At 40.7% G+C, this 15,652-nt stretch overlaps 1 protein-coding gene and 1 pseudogene across 5 annotated transcripts in view; one reads left to right on the top strand and one right to left on the bottom strand.

The window, feature by feature from the left end:
- Window positions 1-15,652, bottom strand: part of LOC136864640 (COP9 signalosome complex subunit 7a) — a 370,749-nt gene that overhangs the window by 90,798 nt on the left and 264,299 nt on the right. The window lies entirely within an intron of this gene.
- On the top strand, window positions 4,700-6,955 carry LOC137498410 (piggyBac transposable element-derived protein 4-like; annotated as a pseudogene).

The raw sequence follows: 15,652 nt of genomic DNA, 5'->3' as shown, positions 1-15,652 counted from the left end.
TACGAACTTTGGGTTTTCTTTGGCCCATGTCTTGTCTGGCCTTGACGGCTGAAGTTTTTGCCTGGTGATTGTGTTGGAACTCCTTTCATCATTTATGAAAAATTGGTTTGTCTTTTATCACGGGATATGAATACTGACAGCCTCCTTTCTTATCGATTTATTCTCAAACAAATTGTGAAGTAAGAATATGTGACTGTTATTTTATTTGCTGTAAGGCAAGATGATATTTATCTATCTGAAGAAGAGAACTCTACCTCAAGAAGATTCATGTGTAAAAAGAAAAACAAACTTTCCCAACCTGGTTGGGGTTTCGGGAGGGAGGTCTGAGCCATGAAACTCACCCCCTCACTGTTCGCCTTTTCTATTTCGCATTTTATGAGCTACTGCCGGTCGCTCTGAATTAATTTTTCTATTATTTGTGTGTGTTATCTTTTCTCAATAAATTGTATTTCTTGCCCCTTTCCCCTCCTTATGGCTGCCGGGTAAAGGAAGTTTTCTTCCGCCTCGCAGCGCCCCTGTCCATTTATATTGGCTGGCCTGCTTCTTCCTTTCATGCGTATGCTGACACGCCCCGGCTCTCTTGGCTTGCCCAATCAGAGTCGGCGCATGCTACGTATATACTGGGGTGTCTGCCTCGCTGAGGCTGGTTCCTTATATCGCAGAGTGCAAGACACTTAACTGGACTTGGCCATTAGTGCGGGCTGGACGCGCTCGACCCCCGGACTGCTACAGGTGTGGGAGGTAGGAAGCTGGCTTGTCAAAATGCTTTAAAGACAAAGAGAGGGACTTTTCAGATTTTTTGCAAATTGTATCATTACTTTGGAATGATATTTTGGGTTGCCTATGGGCAAAAATTCCTTCAAATTGAGCACTTGGTTGTAAATTATTGTTGTATAAGCCAGATTTAACTGGGTCATTTCTAGATTGTTCCAGTAAATTTTATAATGTTTCCTAGGTGGCTGAGCCCCCGTTTGCTATGTTGTATTTAAGTTTTCATGGATATTGGGCACAGTATGTGATTTTGCCCTCTTCGAAGTGAAGTAATGTAGCTGAATATTTTATGTGCTTGGAATGCACAAAGCTTATAAAGGACTGAGAATTCTTAGAAGGTCGTGGTTGAAGTCTGTTAACTTTCCTTGACAGGAAGCCTTCTGCTTCCTCGGTTCGACCTTCAGTGCTATGCGTTTAGCGAACTTTGTATCAGAGGGAGAATATTTATGTAATACTTATGTAACTCATGTCCTTACTTAATCTTGCTAATGGGTTAAGCGAATGTTTGGAGGCTCTCCTCCTTAAAATTTTGGAAAACTTGTTGGTTGGTTATGGGGCTGGTCCCCCTTTGAGAGTCTATGTACCTAAATAGAGTCAGTATCTCTGGCTATTGTAACTGAGTGTATTTTACTTATAACTAAAATATGTTTGGCTTGTTCGAATGAATACATTTTTGGCATAGCAATTAGCCCTGGTCCGCGCTAATTTATCTATTATGTTCGTTTCCCTACTGGTAAAATGCTCTGATCCTTTGGCCCGACCTTCTTTGCTTACCACCGACAATTACCGGTGCACATATAAAGAGAACTGGGCAATGACAATTTCATGTTGATTTCCACATTATTATACTGTCCGCAATTATCAGTTTTTAGCGGGAAAGTGTATTTGATTTTACGAGTGGCCATCTTGCAAGGAAAATTATGTTTATGTTTATTTTCTGATAATAATACCAACATGTGAATAGTGTTTTTGTTCAGTTGATAATTTCTACTTGCAAGCAGTGATTATTTTCTGTCATTTTGTGTGTATTGTACCTGTGAATTTTGTGTATTTCATTTGGTGTACCCAAGTCCTCCCCTGTGAAGCACGTGACCTTGCCGCGGTGGGAAGTTTTGCATGTCCCAATGCATTATATAAATTGATATATTTTTAAAAAAATATTTGTTCACGGCGTCGACCTCTGCAGGTCTTTTGCCACTACTTTCACCATATGATAGAAACCTGCATGGAAGTGTAATTGTGGAAGTGACGTCCCAATGAAGCAGACAGCTGAATCGTAGGTGCAACCATATCAGAGGGGTATCTGCTGAGATACCAGACTAATGAAAGGTTCATTGAAAGGGGAGTAGCAGCCTTTCCGAAATGGCAAGGGCGGCAGGCTGGATGATTGTCTGATACAGCCTTGCAATAATATTTAATGTGGCTTAGCTGTGTTGATTCTGCTACACGGCTGAAAGCAACGGGAAACTACAGCCGTAACTATCTCCCATGGACATCCAGCTCTCTCTGTATGAATGAATGAATGATGTACAGATGATGGCTTCCTCCTGTGTAAAATATTCCAGAGGTAAAATAGTTCCCCATTCGTATCTCTGGGTGGGGACTACACAGGAGGGACACTCATCAGGAATAGTGACATTCTGCGAGTCAGAGTGTGGAATGTTATTTGAATTATTGTGGTAGGTTAGAGAATCTGAAGCCGGGCTGAGTGGCTCAGACGGTTAAGGCGCTGGCCTTCTAACCCCAACTTGGCAGGTTCGATCCTGGCTCAGTCCGGTGGTATTTGAAGGTGCTCAAATACGACAGCCCCGTGTCGGTAGATTTACTGGCACGTAAAAGAACTCCTGCGGGACTAAATTCTGGCACCTCGGCGTCTCCGAAGACCTTAAAAAGTAGTTAGTGGGACGTAAAACAAATAACATTAAAAAATTATTAGAGAATCTGAAGAGGGAAATGGATGGACTAAAATTAGATGTAGTTGGTATAAGTGAAGTACTTTGGCAAGAATAGCAGGATTTTTGGTCAGGCAACTACAGAATTATCAATGTGCCATGTGTTTTAGACAATTCCCCTTATTTATTATTATTATTACTAGCTGTGTACGGCCTTTTATGGGTTATGATTTATAAATGTCACTAATTAGCACCTTCTTTCGACGTTGATTTTCTCCCTTCGTCCTGCCGCCGCACTACTATGGCAACATGCCTCCCCGCTCTTCCAGCCAATTGGGCTGGCCTTCCTCCCCTCCCTCCGGTCCACCGCTCGCTTGTCGAGCTACGGACGGAGGTGAGGAACTTGACTTGCCTGATAGCCAGCAGCGGCAGATGTACTTGGTGCCTTGAGTTGCGGCGGGTAGTCTGTTTGGGTTTCGAACCCTGTCTTGTCCATGGTGTGGAGGTAAGCTCTTCTACTAGATAAAACTGATGTACTAGCGCGGAGTAGAACGAAGGGAGGATCTCACTATTGGGATTGCGAAATATTCAGTCCTACGACGTGAGTGTAACCCAGTGCCTTTTAATGTTATTGTATACGGACAGGCACCTTGAAAATTAGCTGCCACCTCCAATGTCATTGGTTAAGGATAATAGATTCTTTGCTATTGTATGTACTGAGTGCTTTTGAACGGAGGGCAGTTTGAATGGTTGAATTTTGTTTTTAATGTTCTGGCTCAATGCCCAGTATGAACGTACTTAGTTCACAGCCTGAGGCTGTCTTGAGATTTAAACTATATTGTACGTGTTAACACGCTAAAAGGAAAACCCACTAAGGGGATTGGTATTGAAAATAAATGTGGTTATTTGCTAAAAGGAATGTTAGCTTGAAACAGGCCCAGGCCCGTGCGCTTGTCCCTTCATTCCTTCCCCTGTGGGGATGTTTGTAAACCTACGCACGGTACAATCAACACAAAATCAAACATGGGAAATGCAGGAGTTGGTTTAACTCTTATATGCTAAGCAAGCTGATATATCGGCTCAAGTGGTTTTGGCAAGAAAGCTTAGCGTGCCGATCTATCGGCTGTGTGTCGGGATGGCTTATTAGTGACTTGGTGGAATTCCAGATGTCAGGAGAAGATTGAGATAGTAGCTTTTGGATTTGGTTTACACTTTACTCAACAGATAGAGACACTAGGTGCAATTTTTTTTGGAGCAAATGAAATTAGCAAACCGTGTATGTTTACCGCATGGAGAGTTGAAAAGAGGTGTGTGGAAGTATAGTCTTATGAAAGCTGCAAAACACATGTTTTCCTTTATTATATTGTTTCCATTTCAATATTAGTTTATTCTTTGTTACATTTTGATTATATTCAACATTTATTGGTGTTTTCAAGTGAAGTATATTTTATTATTTTGTATTATGAGTTTTTCATGACATGAGTAGGCCTAATTTTCTCATTGGCTGGGCCGAGTTCTGGACTAAATAATTCTGAAGTCTTGTATTATTTAGATGCTTTAGACGATGACTGACTTTATTGCCAAGAGTGCTTCAGATTTTACAGAAAGTGATGATAGTGCCCCAGAAATAACCAAAATAGATGTTCACAATATGAAATGAAATGGCGTATGGCTTTTAATGCCGGGAGTGTCGGAGGACACGTTCGGCTCGCCAGGTGCAGGTCTTTTTATATGACACCCATAGGCGACATGTGCGTCGTGATGAGGATGAAACAATGATGATGACGACACATACACCCAGCCCCCGTGCCAGCGAAATTAACCAATGATGGTTAAAATTCCCGACCCTGTCGGCAATCGAACCCGGGTCCCCTGTGATCAAAGGCCAGCATGCCAACCATTTAGCCATGGAGGTTCACAATATATCTGGGAGTGATGATGATGTGATGAATGATGAAGACTACAGGGAGATTCTGTTGCCTGAAAATCCACTCCCTCTCTCATTTCAATATCATGAATTATCTGGGCCCGAACACATGCCACCTCCTAATTCTCTTCCAATAGCCTACTTCCTTTCGTTTTTCACAGATTTTATTCTTTCTCATATGGTGACAGAATCTAATCGATATGTCCATCAGTTCATTACAAGTAATGAGAGAGAATGTTCCCATCTCTTTAAAAAATTGGGTCAGGATCACAGTGTCTGCAATGAAGGGAATGTCTTCTCAACATGGGTATCAATACGAAACCAACCGTAGCCTCTTATTGGTGCACACTGCCTTCTCAGTTCAATCCATGGCTCCCCAAAATGTTTACTAAACACAGGTTCTTCCACTCGTTGCGGTTCTTTCATGTTGTCAACAATGAGGGATTGCCAGGGCCAGGAGAAACAGGATATGACCCCTGTGCAAAATATTAGCCATCAGTGGATCATCTTGATTTACTAGTTTCATTTCCGTATTGATAGTTTACATATGTATAGACAATAAAGTGTTCCACCTTATCAATACACGCCAAGCTCTCAGGTCAAACGCGACCCAGCCACGACAACAATAATAATATATATCAGCACACAAATATAGATGAGGAAGGAGCCACCATTGCATCAAGAAATACTTATGTATGACCATGACCACATCTGCTTCCGATACTTAAAGAATAAGATTCCACTCACAGCTGCACATACTTACCTCTGTCTATACAATCAGATTTTGTTAACAATAGAAGCTTTCCACCACACATACAAGTGAAGACATCATTTAAGTAAATATTAAGACTTCTTAAGAGAACTACAGCATTGCCTACGAAAGTAAGTACTGAATTATTTACAACATTGGACTCAAAAACAAGAATGAAGATACACGCAGGACACACGCATTCAATTCCATGAAATGTCTTATACTTATTATTTTAATGGATTTTACTGGATTTTAATGGATGTACTGTGTATTTTAATGTGATTAATGTATTTGTAACTTAGATTTAAGCAAGTACCTGAATGCCAAAATTATAACATTTAATCATTTTAAACTTAATATGCCCAATTTGAACGCTCAGACATGATGCTTTCCTACGGCATCTCACTTTAGAAAGGGTACTACCAATTAATGCTTGACACATATGTAAAGGTATTCATGTTCAGCTGATGATGACTATTTAAAGTCGAAACCGATCCTGTAAGCTAATTCTTACAATAAAAATAAAAACTGCATTGATAAGGTGGAACCCTTTCTTGTCTATACATATTGGTGGATCATGTCAAAAGGTTATTTAGGTCCCATCATACACCACATCAGGAGATTAACATTGATGAGTCTCTTGTAGGAAATAAAAATAAAACCAGCCTTCTCCAATACCTGACCAACAAATACCACTACCACTGGGGGATCAAAGTTTGGATGCTGTGTGAATCTGTTTCCAATTACTGCCTGTTTTTTATTTTTTTATTTATCTGTAGAGGTGCCAGATCTCAAGAAGATAGAGACAATATTATAAAACATGGTTTGAGATACATCGTTGTTAGAAAACTTCTAGTTATGGGTGGTTACCTCAATAAGCCTTACCATGTCTTTGTTGATAATTATTATTTCATGACTGTACCACTTGTATGCCATCTCTATTAGTCGGGCACATATATAAAAGGAACTGTTACGAGAAATAGGACATACTTGCCCCAGAAGCTTTAACATAAATTTTTTGTTGGACAGAAACAGTATTTTAGGTCAGGTGCAATGTTGACATGTACATTCGTGAAAAAAAAAGAAAGTCTCAGAAAAACCCAGTAATTTTCCTATCTAGCCATATAATAGCCCAAGAACAGGAAATTCCAGTAACCCACAACAGTGGCAACAGCAATAGTAAACCAACAATAATAACATCCTATAATAAATTTATGGGTGGGATTGACACTTCTGACATGATGTTGTACAGCTACCTTGATGAGAGGCAGACAGCACGATACTGGAGGAACGTGACTTTCAATATCATTGCTAAAATGGTATTGAACAGCTACATTCTTTACAAGGAAAACAATAAGGTATCACGGAAAATAAAATCTAGACTGCACTATACCGTATCAATAATAGAGAGCCCAGGGAAAAAATGGATTACCACAAAATTAAGTGCCACACTTGGTCCAAGAGGACCGAAGGGGGGTGGGAAAGCTTTCTGAGAAGAAAGAGTCTAACTGTATTGTATGCAGCACTAAAAAAAAGAGGAGGAGGGCCAGAACAGTCTGCACTAGGAGTAACAAGGGTCTGCATGGAGAGTGTTTTCCATAGCACAAATGCTGACTCCAGAAGGTAAGTGTACAGTTCTGTACATTAGGTGCTATAAATCTTGACTGGATAAGAGTACAGAAAAAAATTATATCATATTATACAGAATTGATGATGATGATTATTATACTTGTTGTTTAAAGGGGCCTGACTTTGAAGGTCATCGGCCCCTTATACAGAATTGAATGTACTTGTTTTCAGAATGACTGGTCAAGAAGAAAATTATTCAACAAATTATTTCTTTAGTATTTGAAATGTAATTTTTAATTTTATAATTTATAATTTTATAATTTGTTTGTGGTAAAACATGCCATTAACAATTTTGGGATATATATTTCCAAAAACTACATTATATGTACTATTAGTGTGATTTTTTTCAATTTTGTATCTGTAGATTTCTTTATACAGTGATTTTTTTAACATGCATAATCATGAAAAATGGCCTGAGATTTTGGGCTTAACCGGTGAATATAGCGTGAATACAAAAGGGTTAATAATGAATAAGAAAAGAGGGCAGCGGGTAAGCTACTACAACATACATACATACATACATACATACATACATACATACATACATACATTATCATTATAGACTGTTATGCCTTTCAGCGTTCAGTCTGCAAGCCTCGGTGAATTTACTAAACGTCGCCACAATCCTCGATTTGCAACTAGTGTTGTAGCCTCATTTAGTTCTATACCTCTTATCTTTAAATCGTTAGAAACCAAGTCTAAACATCCTCGTCTTGGTCTACCTCTACTTCTCTTACCCTCCATAGCAGAGTCCATTATTCTCCTAGGTGACCTATCCTCCTCCATTCGCCTCACATGACCCCACCACTGAAGCCGGTTTATGCATACAGCTTCATCCATCAAGTTCATTCCTAAATTAGCCTTTATCTCCTCATTCTGGGTACCCTCTGCCATTGTTCCCACCTGTTTGTACCAGCAATCATTCTTGCTACTTTCATGTCTGTTACTTCTAACTTATGAATAAGATATCCTGAGTCCACCCAGCTTTCGCTCCCGTAAACCAAAGTTGGTCTGAAAACAGACCGATGTAAAGATAGTTTCGTCTGGGAGCTGACTTCCTTCCTACAGAATACTGTTGATCGCAACTGTGAGCTCACTGCATTAGCTTTACGACACCTTGATTCAATCTCGCTTACTATATTATCATCCTGGGAGAACACACAACCTAAATACTTGAAATTATCGACCTGTTCTAGCTTTGTATCACCAATCTGACATTCAATTCTGTTGAATTTCTTACCTACTGACATCAATTTAGTCTTCGAGAGGCTAATTTTCATACCTTACTCATTGCACCTATTTTCAAGTTCCAAGATATTAGACTGCAGGCTTTCGGCACAATCTGCCATTAAGACCAAGTCATCAGCATAAGCCAGACTGCTTACTACATTTCCATCTAACTGAATCCCTCCCTGCCATTTTATACCTTCAACAGATGATCCATGTAAACTACGAACAGCAAAGGCGAAAGATTACAGCCTTGTCTAACCCCTGTAAGTACCCTGAACCAAGAACTCATTCTACCATCAATTCTCACTGAAGCCCAATTGTCAACATAAATGCCTTTGATTGCTTTTAACAATCTACCTTTAATTCCCCCAGTATGGCGAACATCTATTCCCTCGGTACCCTGTCATATGCTTTCTCTAGATCTACGAAACATAAACACAAATGCCTATTCCTCTCGTAGCATTTTTCAATTACGTGGCACATACTGAAAATCTGATCCTGACAGCTTCCCTGTGGTCTGAAACCACACTGGTTTTCATCCAACTTCCTCTCAACGACTGAACGCACCCTCCCTTCCAAGATGCCAGTGAATACTTTGCCTGGAATATTAATCAATGAGATACCTCAATAGTTGTTGCAATCCTTCCTGTTCCCTTGCTTGTAGATAGGTGCAATTACTGCTTTTGCCCAATCTGAAGGTACCTTACAAACACTCCATGCTAATTTTACTACTCTATGAAGCCATTTCATCCCTGCCTTCCCACTATACTTCATCATTTCAGGTCTAATTTCATCTATTCCTGCTGCCTTATGACAATGGAGTTTATTTACCATCCTTTCCACTTCCTCAAGCATAATTTCACCAACATCATTTTCCTCCTCCCCATGAGCTTGGCTGTTCACAACACCACCAGGATGATTACCTTTTACATTGAGAAGATGTTCAAAATATTCCCTCCACCTCTCCAGTGATTCCCTGGGATCTATTATGAGTTCACCTGAATTACTCAAAACACTGTTCATTTCCTTTTTCCCTCCCTTCCTAAGATTCTTTATTACTGTCCAGAAAGGTTTCCCTGCTGCTTGACCTAGCCTTTCCAGGTTGTTACCAAAATCTTCCCATGACTTCTTTTTGGATTCAACAAGTATTTGTTTCGCTCTGTTTCTTTCATCTACATACAAATCCCTGTCTGCCTCGGCCCTTGTTTATAGCCATTTCTGATAAGCCTTCTTTTTACGTTTACAAGCTGCTCACACTTCATCATTCCACCAAGCTGTTTGCCTTTTCCCATCTTCTACTACAGCATCCCTGTATGCCACCCATTCACTTTCTATATCCTGAACCTGTTTACTGTCTACTGTTCGAAACTTCTCACTAATGATATCCATGTACTTCTGTCTAATTTCTTCGTCCTGGAGATTTTCTACCCTTATTCGTTTGCAGACAGATTTCACTTTCTCTACCCTGGGCCTAGAGATACTTAGTTCACTACAAATCAGATAGTGGTCTGTATCATCGAAAAATCCCCAGAAAACTCGTACATTCCTAACAGATTTCCTGAATTCGAAGTCTGTTAAGATATAGTCTATTATGGATCTGGTACCCCTAGCCTCCCACATGTAGCGGTGAATAGCCTTATGCTTGAAGAATGTATTCATAACAGCTAAACCCATACTAGCACAGAAGTCCAGCAAACGCTTCCCATTCCCATTAACTTCCATATCTTCCCCACATTTACCAATCACCCTTTCGTATCCTTCAGTTCTATTCCCAACTCTCACATTGAAATCGCCTATTAGCACTATTATATCCTTGCTGTTGACCCTAACCACGATGTCACTCAATGCTTCATAAAACTTGTCAACTTCATCCTCATCTGCACCCTCACATGATGAATACACGGACACAATTCTAGTCCTAATTCCTCCAACTGACAAATCTACCCACATCATTTGCTCATTTACGTGCCTAACAGAAACTACATTACATGCAATGGTATTCCTGATAAAGAGCCTTACCCCAGACTCTGCCCTTCCCTTTCTAACACCCGCCAAGTACACTTTATAATCTCCTATCTCTTCCTCGTTATCTCCCCTTACCCGAATATCACTTACTCCTAGCACATCCAGATGCATCCTCTTTGCTGACTCAGCCAGTTCTACCTTCTTTCTTCCATAAGCCCCATTAATATTGATAGCTCCCCATTGAATTCCATTTCGTACGCCAAGTTGTTTCCAAGGACTCCCTCGCCTGTCAAATGGGAGTGGGACTCCATTACTCACATAGGTCCGAGGCTTGCTTCAAATGTTCTTTTCTTTTTTTTTTGCTTTACGACGCACAGTTACAGATAGGTCTTATGGCGACAATGGGATAGGAAAGGCCTAGGAGTTGGAAGGAAGGGGCCATGGCCTTAATTATGGTACAGCCCCTGCATTTGCCTGGTGTGAAAATGGGAAACCACGGAAAACCATCTTCAAGGTTGCCGACAGTGGGACTCGAAAACACTATCTCCCTATTACTGGATACTGGCTGCACTTAAGCGACTTTAAAATGTTCTGAGCTTGGTAAATTCATGAAGCAGGATGCTACCCTACTTGCACATAGTCACAGTGAGGATCTCTCCTCTAACGGGTTATGGACCACCGGTGGATTGTATAGTCCTAGCCGCCTGAGCACAAGGAGGGCCAGGACTCAGAATATGTCCGAGATGCCCACTCCTATTGCATAGCAACTCGTATCCCGACTCTCAGGACCACTTACTAGGCCACTCAACCGTTGCCCATGGTTCACGAACTAGGACGTGACTACAGTAACCCACAAACATGAACCACACAAGCATAGTGAACAAATTATTGTTGACAAGATATACACCAAACCAATGCCCACCACAATAGTGCAGGTCTATATGCCTTCTACTTCAGCAGATGATGAAGAAATACAAAGAATATATGAAGAGATAGAAGTTTTGATACAATATGTAAAAGGAAATGTGAGAATCTATTTGTGATAGGGAGCCTGCAATGCAGTGATAGGCCAAGGAAGGGAAGGTAATGCCATAGGAGAATTTGGACTGGAACGAAGGAATGAAAGAGGAAATAGACTGGTTGAATTGTGCATTGATCATAATTTAGTCCTTGCTAATATTTGGTTCAAACACCACAAACGACGGCTGTACATGTGGACGAGACCTAGAGACACAGGAAGGTATCAAATAGACTTCATTATGATTAGGCAGAGATTCAGAAACCAGGTGCTGTATTGCAAGACATTCCTAGAAGCAGATGTGGACTCTGACCACTTACGTGGTGGTCATGAAATGTTATCTGAAGTTGAAGAAATTGAAGAAAGGAAAGAATGCAAGATGGGAGCTAGATAAGAAAAGAGTGTGAGGGATTGTTTCATGTAACGTTGCACAAGGACTAAATGAAAAGGCTGAAGGAAACACAACAGATGAAGAGTGGATAGCCATGAAGAATGAGATTAGTAGGGCTGCTGAGGAAAAGTTAGGAAGAAAGGTAAGATCAAGTAAGAATCAATGGATAACTCCGATGATATTAGATCTGATTGATGAACGGCAAAAATACAAGAATGCAAAAAGATACAGAGGGCAGAAAAGAATACAGGCGATTAAAGAATGAAATAGATAGAAAGTGCAGGATAGCCAAGGAAGAATGGCCAAAAGAGAAGTGCAAGGATGTTGAAGGTTGTATGGTTATAGGAAAGGTAGATGCTGCATACAGGAAAATAGAGAAAACCTTGGGAGAAAGGAACACTAGCTGTATGAATATTAAGAGCTCAGATGGAAAACCACTGCTAGGGAAAGAAGACAAGGCAGAAAGAGGCAGAAACATATTGAACAATTAAAGCAGGAAAAAGAAATAGATGATAAGGTTCTGGAACAAGAAGAAACTGTTGATGCTGATGAAATCGAAGACCCAATTCTGAGGTCAGGATTCAACCGTGCCGTGCTAAATAGGAACAAGACACCTGGAATTAATGACATACCCTCAGAATTACTGACTACCTTAAGAGAAACCAGTATGGGAATGTTAATCTTGATGCTTTCACAGCCCGTACTTGTAGACATGATACAGGCTTTTGCCCTCATGCTGTGTCAAGAAAACAAGGTGAAACTCTTTACATATAGCAGAGAACTTTGCTCCACATCTTCAAAAGAAAATCTGGACTGTTCACGAGGAAGGCTTCTACAATAATGAAGGTTTGAATTTAGACTTTAGTAATAGAAGTGAAAGTGGTATGTTCATTCCTCACCAGATTGCTTACCGTACACGGTACAGCGCTAGCATTCAAAGCGGAAGCTGACAACACCATCAGAATCAGTCTGGGAGAGCGAGCGAGGGGGGGTTTGCACGCGCGCATATGTGTGTGTGTGTGTGGGGGGGATACAACTTGTGTACACACATATGAAAACATGACACCGACACAAACATGGAATGAAACATCTGGTGATGAGGAACGTACGAATTTTGAAAACGGAAAACACCAAAACGAAATAACGATAGTGAAACCTACATAACCGATAGCCAGTGTCTCTGTTGAAATTGTGAGGATTTCTACGTATTTCCACAGCTTCCCGTATAATCCTGGACCTGCAGTGCCTAGCATGGGTAAGAGCTCGAACATCTTGGAACATGACATCATGACCCGAGGCTGGGGTGCACTCAGCTATAGCCGATTTGTCTGGCTGGTTGAGACAGATATTTCTTTGGTCTTCCTTGATGCGAATCCCAATGGACCGGCATGCTTGGCTGGTGTATACCTTGCTGCAAGTACAGGGAATTTTGTACACCTTAGGGTGTAACGGCGGGGACAATATGTCCTTGGTTTTACCTAATCTGTGAACAATTTCGGTGATGGTGCCAAACAAGGTTTTTATGAAATGGCATATGACTTTTAGTGCCGGGAGTGTCCAAGGACATGTTCGGCTCGCCAGTTACAGGTCTTCTGAATTGACTCCTGTAGGCGACCTGCACGTCATGATGAGGATGAAATGATGATGTATACGATACATACACCCAGCCCCCGTGCCAGCGAAATTAACCAATGATGGTTAAAATTCCCGACCCTTTCGGGAATCAAACCCGGGACCCCTGTGACCAAAGGCCAGCACGCTAACCATTTAGCCATGGAGCCGGACACGGTTTTTATATTGTGTTTGCATAGGGCCTTGGCAATATGGTCTGTGAGGTCTTATGGATATAAGGTAGGTACGCAGTTCCCTTCACTACTTCTTTCTGTGAACTTTGTTTAGTTGTCCCTCTGGGATGCAGGACTCTATGAATCTGTACATCGTTGTAACCATTACCTTTGAACGTGACTTTTAGTGTGTCCTGCTGGGCTGAGTAGTTCAGACGGTTAATGCATTGGCCTTCTGATTCCAACTTGGCAGGTTCGATCCTGGCTCAGTCCGGTGGTATTTGAAGGTGCTGAAATACGTCAAGAGTTGTATCGGTAGATTTACTAGCACATAAATAACTCCTGCAGGACTAAATTCCGGCACCTTGGCATCTCTGAAAACCGTGAAAGTAGTTAGTGGGACAAAAGTAAATAACATTATTATGAGTGTGTCCATCTCCTCCTGGATATTTGATGGCTCACAAATTCGTGTCACTCTCGTGGTGAGTATACAGACAAGAAATGTGTTCCACCTATCAATACTTTATTTATTATAAACGGATTTACATCAGTACCGGTTTACACCTTCCACGGCCATCAACAGCTGGTATATTACAGTACTGTAGCCATTAGACATATGTCACAAAGATGTTATTATGATTAGATCATCCGGATGTCTAATGGGGTTAAAAATAAAATATATTGTAGTAATGGTTTGTCTATGTGGGGTTAAAATACAGTAGTATCTATGATCAATATCGCAGTGAAAGCTACAGTAAACTAAAACTTATTGAGTGTACATTAGACATATTGAGCACATTAAATATATTAAAATACATAAAGCACAGTATAAAACACTTGATAAGTTTAAACACACTAAAATATAAGGTACATGTATGTTAAAACACTTGTTAAAATTTGAGAGTTCGTGTTGTGTGGAGTTCCTTCTTCAAGCTTCCTTATAGTTCTTGCACTTCTATGTCTATGTTAATTTAGTTGCATAAAGTGATCTTCAAGAATATTCTATCTGGCTGATATGTGTCATGTTAATTCGTAGTGAAAACCCTTGTCGTAAAAATTTTTCAAGTACTGTTGTGATTCAACCGTTGATATACTTCAGTAAGTTTTGTGACAGACTGCAAAGTCTTGAGTTTTAACAATTTTGATTAAAGGAGCTGTTGGTAGCAACACCTCTCTCGTCTGTGTTCGTGTCGTAGATATTGCTGTTACTGTTGTTGAGGACGTGTAGCATTGTGTTTGGAAGCTTGCTGTGTGGTTGCTATTTTGCTTTACGTCGCACATAGATAGGTCTTATGGCAACGATGGGATAGGAAAGGCCTAGGAATTGGAAGCGGCCGTGGTCTTAATTAAGGTACAGCCCCGGCATTTGCTTGGTGTGAAAATAGGAAACCACGGAAAACCATCTTCAGGGCTGCCGACAGTGGGGCTTGAACCCACTATCTCCCGATTACTGGATACTGGCCACAATTAAGCATCTGCAGCTATCGAGCTCGATCTGTCAGAGATCAAGAAGATACAAGTATTGAGGCTTGGTTCAGGAGCGATGACTATTATGAACAGTGCTAGAAGTGAAATATTAAAGAAATATGGTAGTGACACTGTATGCACTGATGGAACACATGGCTCAATGGCTACGAGTTTGAGTTAATAATGCTGTTTGTTATGGACTTATTCTCAAAAGGGAGCTGTATTGCTTCTTGGTGCAGTCCCAACTTTGTTTTCAAACATTCTGCAGTATTTGTAAATATCCATTTTAATGACAAACCAAGATTCATTTAGTGTAAGAGAAGGCCTAATTGCATTTATTATGCCAATAAAGACATCTATCTATCTATCTATCTATCTATCTATCTATCTATCTATCTATCTATCTATCTATCTATCTATCAATCAAGATTCTGAGCTCATTAACAAGCACTGTTTCTGCAACAGGAAAGAGAACACCAGTGACAGCAGGAAGACATAATTGTGAACTATGCAATGCTTTCACTAAAGTTTGAAATGACACTCCATTTAGTTAGCCAGAAATATGCTATTTGCTTTACGTCGCATCGACACAGATAGGTCTTATAGCAACGATGGGACGGGAAAGGCCTAGGAGTGGGAAGGAAGTGGCCGTGGCCTTAATTAAGGTACAGCCCCAGCATTTGCCTGGTGTGAAAATGGGAAACCATGGAAAACCATCTTAAGGCTGCCGACAGTGCGGTTCGAGCCCACTATCTCCCGGATGCAAGCTCACAGCTGCGCAACCCTAACCGCACGGCCAACTCACCTGGTAAATCCATAGCTATTGG

The sequence above is a fragment of the Anabrus simplex genome, chromosome 2 (genome assembly GCF_040414725.1).
Source record: "Anabrus simplex isolate iqAnaSimp1 chromosome 2, ASM4041472v1, whole genome shotgun sequence".
NCBI classification, from domain to species: Eukaryota; Metazoa; Arthropoda; class Insecta; order Orthoptera; family Tettigoniidae; genus Anabrus; species Anabrus simplex.
Note: the sequence above shows the minus strand (reverse complement) of the source record. Positions and strands in the feature narration are given on the sequence as shown.